General features: G+C 34.1%; 1 protein-coding gene across 9 annotated transcripts in view; it reads left to right on the top strand.

Moving 5' to 3' along the window:
• Lclat1 (lysocardiolipin acyltransferase 1) overlaps positions 1–19,016 on the top strand; it is a 179,732-nt gene that overhangs the window by 48,804 nt on the left and 111,912 nt on the right. For 7 of the 9 annotated variants that reach the window (XM_048804589.1, XM_015479796.2, XM_048804591.1 and 4 more), the window contains one exon: positions 1,564–1,658. The gene's annotated coding sequence lies outside the window, so the exon portion shown is untranslated. Of the gene's footprint in view, positions 1–1,563; positions 1,659–15,419; positions 15,503–19,016 lie in introns of all 9 variants that reach the window. The other 2 variants (XM_048804588.1, XM_015479798.2) reach the window with 1 other exon arrangement.

The raw sequence follows: 19,016 nt of genomic DNA, 5'->3' as shown, positions 1-19,016 counted from the left end.
GCTTTCCTCCTACCTCAGCCTCCCGAGCCACTGGGATTACAGGCACGTGCCATCGTGCCTGGCCTCAAGCAACTTTTGTTATATTTAAATCCTTATGATTATTTAGGAATGTCTTTTCTAATTTCTAAAGCAATACAGCCTTGTTACAAAATATTAAGGCATTAAAAATACATAATAAATTTGAGAGTAAAAATAAATTCCTATTGCCTATGGGATAAATACTGAATTCATTAGTATTCAGGAAAGGACATTATCTTAGAAAAAATGGCTAACAGCCTTAACTGACACATTTAAAAATATTTTTTTATGATGTTACATGTAAATAATAGAAGAATTGGATTATAAATACATAATATAATAATTTAGCTTTATTAACAAGTTAAAACTTGTATTTATTTTTCTCATTTCATTGTGGACTAGTAAAAATTTTGATACAAGTTGGGAAATGATCTTCAGCTTAGTATTTGGAAACCATTGACCTAACCAACTTTATCTTCTCTTAGTATTTCCCAAAATGTAGCCAGACTTAACAACAGTATTCCATAAAAGTGACGTCTCTTTGACTTATTTTATTTTAATCATATGTTGAAGGTCAGAGGGTGGAGAGTTGTCCTGTGAACCTATGCCATCCTCACCACCCTATGAATATCAACATATGCAAAAAGTAAAGTAGTGTGTTAGCCATTATCTTAGTTACGCTTACTTGAGTTAACATAGTTTCTTCTAGCAGGTAGTTTACTATTCTCCTTTTTTAGATTATCATTTTTTAACAATTATATGATATGACATAGTATTTGCTATTCACTTTTTAAAAAACTAAAATGGCAGAAATAAAAGACGGTATGCATGTAGCTTGCCTTTCTCACATAGACAGTGGGCCTTTGAATGATGGAACAAAACTAAAACACTGTGGAGATAGAAGGAATGAAAAATTGGAAACAAATCTTTAAAGCATAGATGTCTGCAGTGGTTCAAACTTGGTTAACTTCATTTGTTTTAATTTTTCTGATTTGGCTTTCTTATATAAAGATGAAAAGTTATAGAAACTTCATAATTTAAAAGGTAAATTGAAGATACTGTCCTTTGTAATAGTGAAGCCACCTTTTTCTCTCCTTCCTCCTTTCTCCTTTCCACAGATACTAAGCTTTTACAAGAGTGATGTGATTGGCCTGAGGGGGTGGGGGGGTGGTATAGTATTGAATAAAACAGACAAAAAGCTTTGCCTCTTAGGAGTTTATAGAAAATAAATAAAGCATTTGGAATGTTGAATGTGATCACTGTCTGGAGAAATAAGGTGGGGTAATGGGTGGAAGGGCAACAGGCCATGTGGTTGGTGCTTGAAGTGTGTGATACAGGTTGGTGTTACCATTTTTACATCACAATCAGGGAATGCTTTTAACATTTTTTATTTTTATATATTTTTTTGTGATACTTTGGATTGGAGCATAGGGGTGTTCTGCCACTGAGCTACATCCCTAACCATTTTTTAAAAATTTTATATTTTAAGACAGTCTCTCCCCAGTTATCCATGCTGTTCTCAAACTCATAATTCTTCTGCCTTAGCCTCCTGAGTAACTGGGATTACAGGAGTATACCACCGCACCTGGCCAGGGAAGACCTTTCTGAGAAAGTGACTTTTGGGCCAAGACCTAAACCAGGTGAGTAAAAAACCTTGTGGCTGCCTAGAGAAAGAACTTCTGAGGTAGAGTGACTACAAGCATTCCCACACTAAGGTGAAGGATGCGAGTGCTCTAAATCAACTTTGGGATGTTTGTACTACTCTGAATGTAACAAAAATCATACCATTGAATTAGACACTTTAAATGAATAGGTTTTATGGTCTTTGAATCATATATCAGTAAACCTGTTTAAAAGAAAACCATCAAGGCTTTAGAGGTCTTCAGCATCACCTTCATGGAAAACACTTTTTTCTTATTGCTCTCATTAGAATTGTAGTACTACAGAAAAATCACATAAATTATGTCCCAGTTAGGCCTGGAGATTGTGAAACGCATTAGTCATTATGAATATTAGTAAATGTATATCAGAGTACTTGGTAAATTTTTATATTCTCCACTGTTAAAATCTGGTCAAGTATGTGTAGTCTATAGCTTGCTGCTAAACTAACCCTGGATTCTTATCCATTTGTAACTTGGGGGAAAAGATAATGTTGGCTTCATGCTCAGTAATGATTAATTTGGGACTGAGATTTTGCTGACTCTGCAGCCATATCCCTCACTAACATGCAGTTGCCTGATAGCATTGACCTTGGAATTATGCTTGCTTTCTGTTTTCTTTTTTAATGATTATATTCAAAACAACTTGGCTGTTTTAAGATATCTCTATGGATCCTGCCTTTTCAGATTCTGACTCCTAGATATTATCTTTTTTTCCTTTGGTAGTAGTGATTTTTAGCATCCCTTAAGTCTTTTGTATCTAGATCCCGCCCACTTTGGCTATGTGAGTTTAGATTCTTTTATCTAGATACCAAGAATTTTAGAGCTAGAAAGGGTCTTAGGGTCCAGAGTTATGTAGCATTCAGTGCAAGGATTATATTAGGTTCTCAGCAATCTTGAATTCTGTCTTCTATCTTCTTCTAGTACCATTACTGTTTTTCCTTAAGGAATTAACAAATGAAGCTCATTAAAGGCAATTTCTCCTTGACCCTAAGCAATTCTTTAGAACCTGTTACTCTGTTTAAGATTATTGACACTAAATTTATATTGTATTGAGTAAAAATCAAATTGGTTTTTCTCCATCTGTAATCAAATTTGTCACTGGACCAGTCTTGTACTGATGATATGTTATCAAATGATCTCACCCTACTGTGGAGTCCAGAACACTTAGACTATAGATTTAGTTCTATCTCTGCTACTACCTTACTCTGTGACTTTGGCAAGTGTCTTAATCTGGTTAAAAACAGATTTTTTCATTATTTTATTCTTGTCTGTCTGTCTGTCTGTCTATCTATCTATGTATCTATCTATGGTATGAACTCAGACCACTGAGCCACATCCCAGGCCAATTTTTTTTTTTTTTTTTGTATTTTCTAATTAGAGACAGGGTCTCACTGAGTTGCTTAGTGCCCATGTTTTTTACTGAGGCTGGCTTTGAACTCGAGATCCCCCTGTCTCAGCCTCCCCAGCTGCTGAGATTACAGGAGTGCACCACCACTCCTGATTAGATTTTTATTTTAGAGGTGGTTCTGGTAGCCATTTTCTCCCTTTTGCAGAGAATACAACTCCCATGGTCTGAGTAAAACAAAAGCAAATTTAGTTTTATCTTCTTTATCTTCCTAGACCTAATGAGGAAGAAAGGGACAAATTTCCATTTCAAGTAGAAGTAGTGCTGTTTCACAACTTCTTAACACATAGACAAGATGCAGTGGCTTCAGCCTGGCCTGAAGAGAGCCAGTCAGAACTCGGGCTGCTTGTACACAAACAATCCACATTGTTTTTGAAAACATATTGCAAAAAGCTGGATGTAATCTTACATATAAAATGAAGTATTTGTGTCTAAATCCAAACAGATGCATCTTAATATAGCTGTATCAATCTGCTTTTAATAACTAATAATCACCAATATTTATAAAATACGTGTACAAGGCACCAATTGCTGTTCCAAAAGCTTTATATATATCAACTCATCAGACTTCACAACACCCCCTTGATTTGTAGGTAATGCTATTATCACTCCTATTTTTCCAACTGAAAAGGAAACAGTTTGGAAGCTTCAGTTATTAAGTAGTTGAACTGGGATTCAGTCCTGAACAGTCTGACCACAGGCTCAGCTAATGTAGGGGCTGTCTTGATGTTGAAGAGGAATAAATTTCATCATAGGAGGGCCTTGGATTCAAAACAGAGAGTCTCCCAGAACCCCTACTGATGATAAGTTTAGGTTACCTCTCTGGGGTTCTTTATGAAATAAAGAGCTTCAAGAAACTAGGCCCTAAAAGTGCTTTCTGTTGGAGAAATCTAAGATTTTAAAATCATAAATTATAATGAACTTATTCTTGATACTTCTTGTGAACAAAAGTATTTTAACACAGTATGAAGATTTTATAGGTTTAAACATGTAGTTTAAACAGTAAGCATTTATGATGTGGCTAGTACAAATTGAGATATGTTGTAAGTGTAAAATATATACCAAATTTTGAAAACTTAATATGAAAACAGTGTAATCCTGTTAATTATTATTTTTATCATTTTACATTTTGAAATTATAATATTTTACATATATTAGGTTAAGTATATTCTTTATTCTTTTTAAATGTGGCTATTAGATTTGAAATCATGTTATATTTCCCCTAGATAGTGCTGTTGTAGAGAGTCCTAAATGAGAGAGAGAAGGTGTGGTTCTTATGGGCAAGGAACTAATCTAATAAAATAGGAAACATAGTGTATATCTAATAAAGCTAAGTATATCTGTAAACATAGTACCTCCTATTTGACTATGAAGTATATATTTGATTAATTAATTGAAAACAATAACTTTATTTGTGCTGTGTGCAGTAATATAGTTATTCAGTATTTACCATATGTGAAACATTCTTTTAAGCCCTTTACATATGTTAGTTTTCTTAATACTAATAATAACCTTTAAGGTAAATGCTGTTATTGCTGATGGAGCCATAGTGAGGTTAAGTTACTTGCTTTTAACGTAATATAGTTAGTAATGGAGTTAGTTCAAGACTATTTAGTTTGGCTCTAGAGCCTGTGCTGCTAACCACTGTGTTGTACTGCTTCGTTTAACTAGGTGATCTCATGATTTTATCTATTTTTTAAATCTTAATGATTATGCACAGTAGTAGTGTGTGCATGGATAACCTATTGGACTTTTGTTTTTTTAGCTTAGGAGATGGCCTTAGTACTAGCTTATATTTATATTTATAGATGTATTCTTCATTTTCTCAGTGTGAATACTTTTTGTTTATGGTGAGTGCTTATTGGTTAGGCCATCTATGCCTCAATTTCAGCTTGTTAATTGCATTGTGGTGGTATTCAGCAAATTTTGAATGTTGTAGAAGGTATGCCTAGACTTTCAGGGAGAAATGTATATGGCCAAATATTAACAAATAAACTTTTTGTAATTTAAATGAGAGGTAGCAAAAGGAAATAGAGGAATGTGCCATTGGATTTTCTGTGCCTATAAACTATCATTTAGGCTTTAATTTTTAAAAAATGGGGGTGGGGAGGTTGGGACTAATGCTGTGCCTGGATTGAGCATGTATTTGATATTTATATTATATATATATATATATANTATATATATATATATATATATATATATATCATATTCATATGTTTAAGTATCATCTTAAAGTAATTTGTAACATAAAACTTAAATACATATGTTTATATATGTATATATGTATATATATATGTGTGTGTATATATATATTTTGTGTATATATATATATATATATATATATATATATGTATGTATGTTGTAAGTGTAAAATGCACACCAAAATTTAAAAACAATGTTACCTTGTTAATTATTTTCATCTATGGGCATGTGTAAAAATATATATAAATGTGTATACACACACACACACATATTTTTATTTATTTTCTGGCTATCCATTAGGTGTGAAATGCTGTGGTTGATACAGTAGATGACACAGGTTCTTGTCCTAAAAAAAATAAGACACAGGAAAAAACAGTGGGTTAGATATCAACTCAATACAATAACGATGAATGGAAAATAAGTCTTACAGGAGTTCCAGGGAAAGAAGGAAACTGATCTGAACTAGTACTGTGGGAAGGGTTACAGTAGAGGCTGAGAATCAAGCTGGTCTTGTAGGGTGCCTTGACTTTCCTTAGGTGGAGTGGAGTGGGTATATGAGCAAATGCTTAGACAGGAGGAGATATCAGTTGAACTTGGACACAGGAAGACTTCAGTTGTTAGGAAGCTGAGTAGGTGGGAAATTCTACCTACTCAAGACCCTGAAACACCTTGAGTTCTAGGAGTAGGAATTTGGATTCCTTAAGAAATTTAAAGTTACAGAGAGATACCGGTATCAGAAAATCTGTTTTTCCCCCCCCTCTGTTTTCACACTACAACTCTCAACAGAAGACTTCTGTGACCCCAAAAGGTATGGGAATTTCTCTCCACCAGCAAGCAAGCAAGCAAGCAATCTGGTAGCAGGCACCAACTGGATGTCTTCTAATCTACAGTTGTAACACTCTGTATCTGGAGATAGCATCAGATCCTACAGGTTGAGGACTCAGTCTTTAAGATTTAATGTAAACCCAACAGCATCAGATCCCACAGGTTGAGGGCTCAGTCTTTAGGACTTAATGTAAACCCAACACCCCCACTTCAAATGCCAGGTGCAAGCTCTGAGTTATTTTACCTGTGCTTATGACCAAGCATCTACAAATTGGGATTCCCACAACTCTCTCCTTGGATTCAGTTAACTTGTTTTATTATAATGGGTATCAAAAAGGATACAGATGCAGAGGTGTATAGGGTGAGGTATGTGGAAGTGGTATGGAGTTTTCATGCTCTCTTAGGATGTACCATCCTTCAGGAACCTCCAGTTATTCAGGTGTCCAGAAGCTCTTTGAACCCTGTCTTTTGGAATTTTTGTGCAGACTTAGTTTCATAGACATGATTATTAATAGTCTGGATAGGGAAACCCAGCAAGTCTTAATTCAGATTCATGTCTTCTTGCTGCAGTGTTCTTTCTTCCTTTGAAAATAGGAGGCTCCTATGACCTACTGTGGAGAATGGTAGGTCAGAGAATTTCTTTATGGCCAGTTCCAAGGCAGTAGGTTGGGGCACAATTAGACTTCTGAGACTTGATTTGAGGAAGAGAGATACTAGTTTCTATGGCTTGCATTCAGGAGGGAGTTAGTTATGAGCCAGGAACCATGGGTAAAACCTGAAAAATATATACCATAATATCACAGATACTTTACCCTTGCTTATTAGGTGAACATCACTAATAAGTTATGTTATTGGCTTAAAATCCTAGATGTTTTCAGTTCTTGGTAGTATGAAATACTGAAGAGCTTACTTTCTTCATTGCTGGTTAAGTCTAGTTCATGAAACTGGTTTGCTAGCATTATCTTAGACTTCCTGGTTAGAAGCATTTTATATCACCTACCTAATACTTGATACTGGTCTGTTTGTAGAAATGAAAAATCAGTGTTTTTGCATTGACTTTGTTAATTTCATTTAAAATTTTAACATGTTGTGAATTTATATATTTTTATTTTCTGGGCACACAATAACTCTCTCTTATTTTAAAGGTCTGGCTTTCTTGGTTTCACTACTTTATTCCAGCACCAGTGGGCTACTTGTTTAACTTGCTGAACTCTGTGTTTTTTCTTTGTAAAATTGGAAAGATACCTTCTTTCTGGGCATGGTAAATTGCTTAATGAAATAAGACAGTTTAAAAAGAACACAGTAATATCTAGCGTATTATGGAGATCAATACTTAGTGAATTTTCTGTTTACTTACTGAGTGGAGACTTAATAAATTACTTAATGTAGACTTTCATGTTGTGGCTCTTATAAACAAATCTGGAATGTAGTAACTTTCATAGATTTTTCCAACTTTGTTATAGTAACTTATTTTTTTAATATTAATATACCAACATAGCCTATTAATATATTTAAAAAGATAATTTACAACGTTTCATTGGAATCTGTATTAAAAACTGAAGTAGCAAAGGACATGATGTTCTCCCAAGGTCATTTTATTTTATGAATTGAAAGTATACTCTCTGTCATTGAATGAAAATAAAGTCCGGGAGAAATATTCTTTTTCAGACATGTTTAAATCATGCTATTCAGGAATGCAGCTGTCTTGTCTTTTGGTGTATACCTGTGAATGTGCGGATATGTATGGATTTTTGTAACCCATAGTCACCATATGGAACAGTTCCTTCACTCCAGAAAATTCCCTTGTGCTGTCCTTTTATAGATGCATCTTCTTCCTGTTCCTCAGCAACCACTGGTCTGTTTTCCATTTCTTCCTTCATGGACTGGATTAATGGGGACTGTCAAATCAGATGAATATCTTAAAGTATTTGTCAAATAAGATAAAATATGGGAAATATCAGTAGGATAATGTTGGAAGTGCTTAGCATTTAGAGGAAACAGGTAGTTAAAAAACAGTTTCATATATAATATTATGTTGGTAGGTAAATCTTCGCTGGATTCTTTTGGCAGGTGAATCTTAGTTGGTCTCTTTTAGAGTCAAGTTTACATAATCTTTGACAATTTTATTTTCCCCTAACTCAGGTTTTTAGGCTACTTTTTAAAGACTTTGTTCCACATGGTTCTGATCTCTGGAAATCCTTATTACTTAATGTTTTAAAAACCTCATGTTCCTCATAAGTGGACATCTATCTTGAAGGATTTTGTGAAAATTAAATTTTTTGATATACACTTATGTATATATGTGTTAGTCTTTATAAATACATACTCACACATATATACACACACACATCAAATATGTATCTTTAGGGACCTGGCCTACAGTAAGCATTTAATCAATTTTTAAAAAGTATTATAAATAATATTGTCTGTAGTAATTTTTGGAATGGCTTGGTAAAGGAATATCATGTCCTCTTGATATCTGGAACCCTACTCCACACTTCTCCATGAGAAGGTTGATCCTCAGCATCACCTTTCTGTTTTAATAGTTTTTGATAATTTCTTTTGGAAATATGTCATCGATTTCTGTTTTGAGGTAGAGAGGCCTACACTAAATCTAGTTCATTTTATCTTGGTGTTTATTTCATATTATGACCATTTCATAAATGTCATTTTGGGATTTGATGATTGGGGTGACTGTTTGCCAACTCCAGGGCTTCCTTTTGAACTTAAAAGCCCTTACTGTAAGATTGGTTTTCTTTTTGATATTTTGATCCTTTTCTTAAAAATAAACCACACAATGTTCTGATATATAGCATCTGAAACAGTAGAATATAATTGCTTTTCTACAAATTTAATTATTTAATCAAGTGCAGAAACAGATTTTTAATTTTTTCTTCTTGCCCACAAATTCTCATGTAGACCGTCTTTAGCAGTATTCTTTGTCTCAATATTAGTGTTCAGAATATTCATAGAATTAGTTAAAAAAATTGGAAGGAAGCTTTGAAATCATCTATTCTGTTCTTAATTCTGTGTAACCCAAAGTCCCCCTTTTATAATAAATATTTCCAATGTTCTCCTGAAGAATCCTGAAATGAAATTCCTAATTAATGAAATTTTTTTGCCCCATAATTAAAATGAGTCAATATTTTCTAACTTAGTGTAGACTTTCTAACTGAAATATGGAGAAATAAAAGGAAAATAATTAAAAAATACAATGCAGGGTATGATTATGCTAAAAGGAAAAAAGATGAAGAAGAAAACGCCATAATATGTTTCCAGTGGGTAATGCTGTCCCTTTGAGAGCCGCTGATTTAGACCAAACCTTTTCATTTCTTTGGTAAAGAAAGTTAAGGTGGCTGTGAAAGGGTAGAGGAGGCATATGGAATGGCTTGGGATTCTGTTCTTGGCATCACACACCCATGGTTATTGGCAGAGCTTGAATCCTAGAGAACTACTCTGAGCAGTCAGTAGGCATAAAACTTTTGTGTCATGGTTTTTCTAAAATTTATATGAAAACAATTTTCTTTTAAAAGAGGCAGTTATACCTTGTCTCTAGCTGTAGATTAGATGTTGGGGCCACTCTGATGAATATGAGGGCCAAGGGAAGTCTTCAAGGTGGTACCAGCACCTGTGCCCTCAGCCTGACTGCCCTGGCACACAGACTCTCAGTTCATGCAGTTTCTTAGGGTCTTTTTTAGGGTAGTGGTGGTTGATGGATGTGCAGAGACTTGTGTGGTAACCCTGGAGGATGTCCTGTACCTTCACATGTTAACTCTGGAACTCTTACTTTCTGGCTTTGTGACCTTGTGTGCAGACTCATTTTTTCACTGTAAAGTTCCCATCTTTCTGTGATATTTTTACCTTTAGGTTGCTGCAAGAGTCAAAGGAGAGTGATTTATACATTGTATGTAATGTGTGATATGCAAATACAGTGGACTAGGGTTAACTAAAAAACCTAGTATCCTCCCTCTACGGGCTATAGAGAGAATATGTTCTTATTGTAACACTCTGCAGTTGGTATATTATAATAAAAACTCTAATCTGGATCTTATTTCAATTCCTTGGACCTAACAAAGACCTGCCCACCTCAGGGACAGGAGATATCACACATACTGTCCTCTGTCCAGTTCTCGTCTTTCCCTGCTCAGCCCTGAGGAATCACTCAAATAAAAGCCAAATCAAAAACAAAACTTTTCATTTTTTTTTTCTCTAAAACTGGGAATTAAATCCAGGCATGCTTTACTACTTTGAGTTTAATTTCACTTTGTTACATGCAAATTTCCAATTTTCCCAGCACCATTTGTTGAATAGGCTGTCCTTTCTCCAGTGAATGGTTTTGGCCCTTTTTTAGTATCAGATAACTGTATTTATGTGGGTTTGTCTTCCTGTCTTCTATTCTATACCATTGGTCTACATGTCTGTTTTGATGGCAGTACTATGCCATTTTTGTTACTATGGCTCTGTAGTATGTTTTAAGGTCCGGTATTGTGATGCCTCCTGCTTCACTCTTCTTGCTAAGAATTGTTTTGTCTATTCTGGGTTTCTTATTTTTCCAAATGAATTTATGATTGCTTTTTTTCTAGTTCTATGAAGAATGTCATTTTGGACTTTAATAGGAATTGTATTAATGTATCTGTATAATGCTTTTTGGTTGTATGGTATTTTGACAATATTAATTCTGTCTGTCCAAGAGCATGGGAGGTCTTTCCATCTTCTAAGGTCTTCATCAAAAATTTTCTTTAGTGGTCTGTAGTTTTCATTGTAGAGGTGTTTCACCTCTTTTGTTAGATTGATTCCCCAATATTTTTTTTTCTTCTGAGGGTATTGTGAATGGACTAGTTTTCCTAATTTCTCTTTCAGTTGATTCATCACTGATATATAGGAATGGAATTGATTTATGGTGGTTAATTTTATATCCTGCTATTTTGCTGAATTCATTGATGAGTTCTTGGGTCTTCTAAATATTGAATCATGTCATTGGTAAATAGAGATAGTTTGAGTTCTTCTTTTCCTATTTGAATCCCTTTAATTTTTTTATTCTAATTGTTCTTGCTAGAGTTTCCAGGACTGTGTTGAGTAGAAATGGTGAAAAATGGCATCCCTGTCTTGTTCCAGTTTTTCTCCATTTAGAATCATGTAGGCCTGGGGTTTAGCATATACAGTTTTTACAATGTTGAGGTATGTTCCTACTGACCCTAGTTTTTTGTGTGTGTTTTGAGCATAAATGGATGCTAAGACAGTGTTAAGAGGAAAGGTCATTCCATTGAGTTCATTCCTTAAAAGAATAGTAAGTCAATAAATAAATAACCCAACATTACATCTCAAAATCCTGGAAATAGAAGAATAAATCAACACCAAAAGCAGTAGAAGACAGGAAATAATTTAAAATCAAAGTTGAAATTGAAACAAAAGAATCCAAGAAATTGGGAACAAAAAAAGTTAATAAAATTGATAAATCCCTTAGCCAAACTAATGAAGAGAGGGAGAAAACTTTGAAGTACTAAAATTCACTTTAAAAAAGGAAATATCACAATGAATACTGCTGAAATATAGACAGTAATTAAAAACAATTTTGAATAAAATAGAAAATCTAGTCAAATACGAAGTCTTCTTTTTTTTAGTTTTATTGATTTTACTTTTTTAAATACACTACAGTGGAATGCATACAATTCTTACTACACATATAGAATACAATTTTTCATATCTTCATATATAGAATATGTTCACGCCAATTATTGCATGCCTTTATACATGTAATTTGTTTTTTTTACATTACAATTCTTATTATACATATATACCATATTTTTTCATATCTCAGTTTATATATAAAGTATGTTGACACCCACTTCAAGTCTTCATACATGTACTTTGGATAATGATGTCCATGTAGACATTCACAAATTTTGAAAGACATATGACCTACCCAAATTGAATCAGAAAATTTAAACAGATCAGTTTCAAGTTATTTGAAATTGAAGATGCCATCAAAAGCCTCCAAGAAAGAACAGCCCAGGACCAGGCATATTCTCATCAGAGTTCTATCAGACCTTCACAGAATTATCACCAATCCTCCTCAAGTTATTCCATGAAATAGAAAAGGAGGGAACCCTTCCAAACTCTTTCTATGAAGCTAGTATCACCTTTATACCAAAACCAAACAAAGACATATCAAGGAAAGAAAATTTCAGACCAATATCCCTGATGAACATAGATGCAAAAATTCTTAACCTAGATACTAGCAAATTGCATACAAAAACATTAAAAAGATAGTGCACAACGATAAAGTGGGATTCATACCAGGAATGCAAGATTGATTCAACATACTGGAAATTAATAAACGTAATTTATTACATCAGTAGACTTAAAGGCAAGAATCACATGATTATCTCAATAGATGCAGAAAAAGCCTTTGTGACCAACTGTAAATGGAGATTCTATAAGTAAACAAACTATCAAGAGATTGTCTTAATAAAAAGGAAAGGAAAAGAAACTATTAGCAGGGAATCCAGGATCTCTATTAACTCATCTAGAATGCCAAGACTTTGTCTGGGCTGCTAGTTTTAAATGATGTTAACACCCCCCTAATGAGGAGAGGTCGGGCAGATATGAGGAGTAAGGTCTAGTGTAAAGGGGCAGTTCTGAATTAAATCTGATGTTTTTATTTGTTTTATGAGTCTTCATGGTGGAATTATTGAAGAAAGGATTCCATGGCCCAAAAGATTTTCAAACCACTATCTCTAATGCCTCTTTGAACTATGAATTTCTATGATAGATGATTTTATAGGCAGTGTGCTTTTTAAATTGAATTTTCAGAGATGTCTCTCATAATATTTTAATGGTTACATCCTACTATTCTGAAAACTGCCTTCTTTGCTTCATCAAATAACATACTTAGGTTCGTAGATCTTATAAAGAATTTTAAAAAAATCTTATGAATATCAGCTGCCTTTTTATTAAGGCATCATGAGCTTTTGTTACCAAACGAATTATTTTTATTGACATTCATGTTAATTTCTCCATTTATGTTTTTATTTTTTAATGGTAAGAACATGCTACATGAAATATTTTAAAATACATGAAGAGAGTTCTAGGGTCAGTCTCCATCTGTTATTTATTTTGATTTTTGCTAGTCTGTGGAAAAAATGGATCACAGAAGTAATGTTTTAATAGCAAAGCAGATGTTTCAGATATTAACCCTGTTATTTGAACAAAATACACTTTTGTACAAGAAGTGAAACCCAATCACAATCTTTCAGAATAAGCCAAAAAAAAGTGTTTTGAATTAAAAATTGTTTGATTTCCTTTATGAGGTATTAAATAATAATTATGAAATCTCAGATAAAACACAATGTAATAATGTATTCTGTAATTTTTTTAAGTAACAGATCACTTATTTCTACCTTTTCTTCATTATGTTTTGGGTTTTTAACTTTATAACTTATAGTTATTATCTAGAATGGTGACTGTATATTATTTGTCTTTGGTTCTACCTCATTAAGTTGATACTTATTAATTATTAAGTTGATAAATCGGTTTCATGAATAAAAATTACACAGTAGTTTCATGAGAGTTTTAAAAATGACTCCAGAAGAATATTTTAGGCTGATGTTGAATTGTTTTTCTAAAGCAATAGTTTCTGTATCTCCCACCCCTGTCCTGCACTGAGCTACATCCCCAGCACACCCCTCTTTATTTAATTCTGAGACAGGGTCTCACTAAGTTAAGTTGACTTAAATTTAGGCTCCAGTGGTCTTAAATTTAGGCTCTCTCCTGTCTCAGCCTTCTGAGTAGCTGGGATTAGAGGTGTGTGCTGTCATGCCTGGTAGAAACAGTATATTAACTCTTGAGTTATAGACCCCTCTGATAAAAGGCCTTCTTTTTTCAGGAAAGTAGATGTACATAACTTAACACTACAGTTAATTCTAGGGGACCAAACCCTCAAATACATCTATGGGTTATCTACCTTGTGCCATGTTAAGAATAGATTTTAATAATGATCATCATTGCCGCAGTCTGGCTGGGCACAATTCAGGAGCCACTTGTCAAAAGAAACGAACTTTATTTTTAGAACACACACACCACTCCACACAACTCCTCAGAAAAACCCTCAGAGCCCAACTGCCACCACCGGCTTCCCACAAGCCTCTCAACCTCCCCCATTCCTCCTGCTCTTGAGGCCAATTGGTTGGGTCGCCTGGGCAGAGCCAAAAAAAGTCCCCCAATGAGCAGCTCCATGGTCTGAAAGGGCGGGGAAACAGCCCAATGAGCATCACCGCAGAGGAGCCAATCAGTTGGCAGCTAGAAGTTTGCTGGGGCCGCTGTGAGCCAATCATCAGCTGGCAGCTGGAAGTTTGCTGGCAGCTGGAAGTTTGCTGGGGCCCCTTGGCTATGGCTCTCAACACATCGTATTTCACCGTAATTAATAACCCCATGCCCAGTCCCTTCCCCTCCAATCCCTCTGCCCTATCTAGAGTTCCTCTATTCCTCCCATGCTCCTGCTCCCTATCCCACTATGAATCAGCCTCCTTATATCAAAGAAAACATTCTGCATTTGTTTTTTTTGGGATTGGCTAACTTCACTTAGCATTATCTTCTCTAACTCCCTCCATATACCTGCAAATTCCATGATTTTTTTCCTCTTTTATTGCTGCATATATGCCACTTTTTTTTTTTTTTTATCCATTCATCTATTGATGGGCATCTAGGTTGGTTCCACAGTTTAGCTATTGTGAGTTGTGCTGCTATAAACATTGATGTGGCTGTGTCCCAGAAGTATACTGTTTTTAAGTCTTTTGGGTACAGACTGAGGAGAGGGATAGCTGGGTCAAATGGTGGTTTCATTCCCAATTTTCCAAGAAATCTCCATACTGCTTTCTATATTGGCTGCACCAATTTGCAGTCCCACCAGCAATGTATGAGTGTACCTTTTTCCCCACATTCTCACCAACACTTATTGTTGTGTATATGCATAATGCTGCCATTCTATCTGGAATGAGATGAAATCTTAGGGTGGTTTTGATTTACATTTCTCTAATTGCTAGTGATGATGAACATTTTATTCATGTATTTGTTGGGTCCTTGGCCCATTTATTGATAGGGTTGTTTGTTTTTTTGGTGTTTAGCTTTTTGAGTTCTTTATATATCCTTGAGATTAGTGTTCTATCTCATGTGTGAGGGGTAAAGATTTACTCCTGAGATGTAGGCTCTCTATTCACCTCACAGATTGTTTCTTTTGCTGAGAAGAAACTTTTTAGTTTTGAGTCCATCCCATTTATTGATTCTTAATTTTAGTTCTTGTGCCACAGGAGAATTATTAAAGGAAGTTGGGGCCTAATCCCACATGATGGAGATTAGGGGAATGTGATGATCATTATTATCCAAAGTACAGGTATGAAGATACTAATTGGTATGAATATACTTTGTATACAACCAGAGATATGAAAAATTGTACTCTATGTGAATTAAGATTTGTAATGCATTCTGCTGTCATATATAAATAAAACACAATAGATTTTAAGAAACTGATTTAAGTATTTTCTTCATTTTGCTTATATCTATTAAAAGAATAAGTACTGTGAATGATAATTGTCTTTGTTTTACTTGATAAAATGTTGGTATGTTCATTCAGTTTATATTAATCTGTAACAAAAAAGTCTTTCATTAACTGTAATAACATACCTATGGATCTTAGAAATAATGTGGGAAGTTTGTGTTGTTTTGAAGATTTATAATATGAAATATTTTAATTTCATGAAGGAAAGCATTCTGCTGCTAGACTAGTCTCATCACTTGTTAGATGCTCCCTGGAAACAGTGATATTTTATATATTCCAGTCAAATGCCAGTAATTTTATTTTGGAAAAAAAAAGATTGATATTTGAATATCAATCCTTATTTATGAAAAACATTGGATCAGTGTCCTTAATATTATATAATTCAAATTTTATACTTCTCATTAGTGATTAAACCTACTCTTAATAATATACATTAGTGATGGGCTCTATCTACCCTCTTAATATAAGAAATACTGGCTTTTAACATTTCCTATTAAAATAAATATTGTTGGGATTTTGTTGTTATATATAAAAAAGTACTCTTTTCATACAATTTGAAAAATAAAGGGAAGGTAGAGGGGGGAAAAAGTCAACCATAGTCACTACACAGGGACAGCTATTGGTAATCTCAATGAATGTCTAACTAGCCTTTTATTTCTTAGGTGATTTCCTTCTATTTAGTTTCTGGCTCTCCTTTGTTCTCTGGCTTTCCTTGCATATTTTCTTATTCTCAATTTCTGAGGTGGTAGTTATTGCTGTAATTCTCTTTCCTTTAGCATTCGTGACTTCTGGGTAAAATCAGTTATTCATGTGTTAGTAACCTTCTGGCTAATGAATTTTTTGTTTTAATATATAATTTATACAGTTTGTACAGTTGTAAAGTATATAGGTCACTGGGTTTTAGACTATTCACAGAATTGTTCAGCTATCACTACTGCCTAATTTTAGAAAATTTTTTAAACCCTCTCAACAAAACTTTGTGCTCATTGGTAGTGGTGTCTCATTCCCTGCATCCCCCTTCCCCCAGCCTTAGGGAACCACTGATCTGCTGTTGTTTTCTGTTTCTTAGCCTGTCCTGTTCTGGACATTTCATATGAATGAAATCCTATAATATGTGAACATTTTTGACTGACTTCTTTTCACTTATCATTGTTTTTTCAAAATCCATCTATGTTGTAGCATGTATCAGTACTTCATTCCTTTTATTGTTCTGTAATATCTATGGATAGCTATACAACTTTTGTTTATCTATTTAATAAATGAAACATATTTGGGTTTTTCCACATTTTGACTATTATTAATAGTGCTGCTATGAGCATTCATTTACATACTTTTATGTGAACATGTTTTTATTTCATTTGGGTATATTCTATCTAGGATTTTAGTAACATTTTGAGGACTGTAATCCTTGGAAAAGGAAGGTAGTCACTTAAATAACATCTAGGAGGTATTAACTGTTATCCCTAATCTGCCTTCCTGAAATGGTTTCATATGGTACTGTTCTGAGGTTAAGTGTATTTGGTTTTAACTGTAATGTCTTATAGGGAAATGTTGTTTAGTAACAGGAAATTATTGAAATGTAGTGTTCTTGCTATTTATGCAGAAAAATATTGGTGACATTTCATTAAAAAATCTTGCTATTTATAATTCATATTGTTTGAAATAATTATATCCTGCCCTGTCCCATAGAGGTGACCATACTTACTGCAGGCAGTGATCCTTGTAGACAGATTTCTGGACATTTATATTTGTTTTTAGAGACAGAGTCTCATTTTGTTGCCTAGGCCATCTTAGAACTCCAGTGTTCAAGGGATCCTCCTGCCTCAGCCCCCCCAAGTAGCTGGGACTATAGGTGTGTACTACCATGCTCATCTATGTCTGTTTATTTATATTAACCACATAGTTTCAAGAGTTTGGGGGAGCATGGTTCCTTCCTTCCAAAAGTGGTATCATATTCTTTTTCTGTGAGCAATACTTGTAGAGCTTCCATTTTAGAAAATACATGTTGATCCCATCCTGCCCAGCTGCTACGTAGTGTTCCTTAGTGTTGGATTCACCACAGTTTACTTAATTATTCCCCTATAGCATTGATGGTTCTAATTTTTCTGTTGGACAGTGCTATAATGAAACATTTTTTCATGTGTAGTTGAGTATTTCTCTGGGCTAGATACAAAGAAAGAATTTGTGATGGTAGGTATATTCAAAATTATAAAAGCTTCTTATATTAGTTTGCCCTCTGAAGTGGCTAAATCACTTTATACTCCCTCCAGCTGTGAAAGCAAGGACATCAACAATTCCCAGAACATCAAAGGCAGAATAAGCCACTTTTGCCAGTCTTCTGAGATTGGGGAGGTGATTTGTTGTTTTAATTTACATTGGCTTAAAATGTTTTTCTTTTTAGGTTTATTGACCATTTATATTTTCTTTTTGTAAGTTACATATACTTAATTGGATTATTTATAAAATATTTAACTGCCAGGTGAGGTGACACATAACTATAATCCTAGCTACTCTGGAAGCCAATGCAGGAAGTTTATAAGTTCAAAGCTAGCTTGGAAAACTTAGTGAGACCCTGTCTCAAAATAAAAGGAAAAGATCGGGGATATAGTTCAGTGGTTGAATTCCCATGGGTTCAATTCCCAGGACCATAAAAACAAACCAACAAACCCCAAACATTTATGTGTGTGTATGTATATATGTATATATATATGACTATTTTTATAAATATCATTAAATATATGTACATACATAATGACTTTTTGATTATTTTTGAAATATACATGCAAGTACACAAATTACAAGTGTACAATTCAAAGAATTTTCATAAAGTGAATACCCTCAGTGTAACCAACAGCAGATCAAGAAACAGAGCATTACTAAAATCTTAGAAGGCTCCTTGTGCCTAGTTTCTATACCTGCTCCATAACTCCCCAGGATAACATTATTTGTGCTTCTAACATTATGAAGATATTTATCTGATTTTGGATCTTTCCTTCCTTCTTTCTTTCTTTCGAGAATTTTAATATTTATTTTTTAGTTTTTTCAGCACATACAACATCTTTGTTTGTATGTGGTGCTGAGGATCAAACCCGGTCCGCACGCATGCCAGGCGAGCGCGCTACGGCTTGAGCCACATCCCCAGCCCTGTTTTGAAACTTTAGATAAATAGAATTATACAGTACATACTTTCTCCTTTCTATGTACTAACTTTTGAATACATTTTAAGTAAAAGAATTACATCAGAGTTTAGAGAACAATAAATATTTATATAGATATAATATTTGTGTATACCATGAATGTAGATAAATCTCACATAGTTGTATATGATTTCTTCTCTCGCCAAATATCA

Source organism: Marmota marmota, unplaced genomic scaffold (genome assembly GCF_001458135.2).
Source record: "Marmota marmota marmota unplaced genomic scaffold, marMar, whole genome shotgun sequence".
NCBI classification, from domain to species: domain Eukaryota; kingdom Metazoa; phylum Chordata; class Mammalia; order Rodentia; family Sciuridae; genus Marmota; species Marmota marmota.
This window is presented reverse-complemented; position numbering and strand designations above follow the sequence as displayed.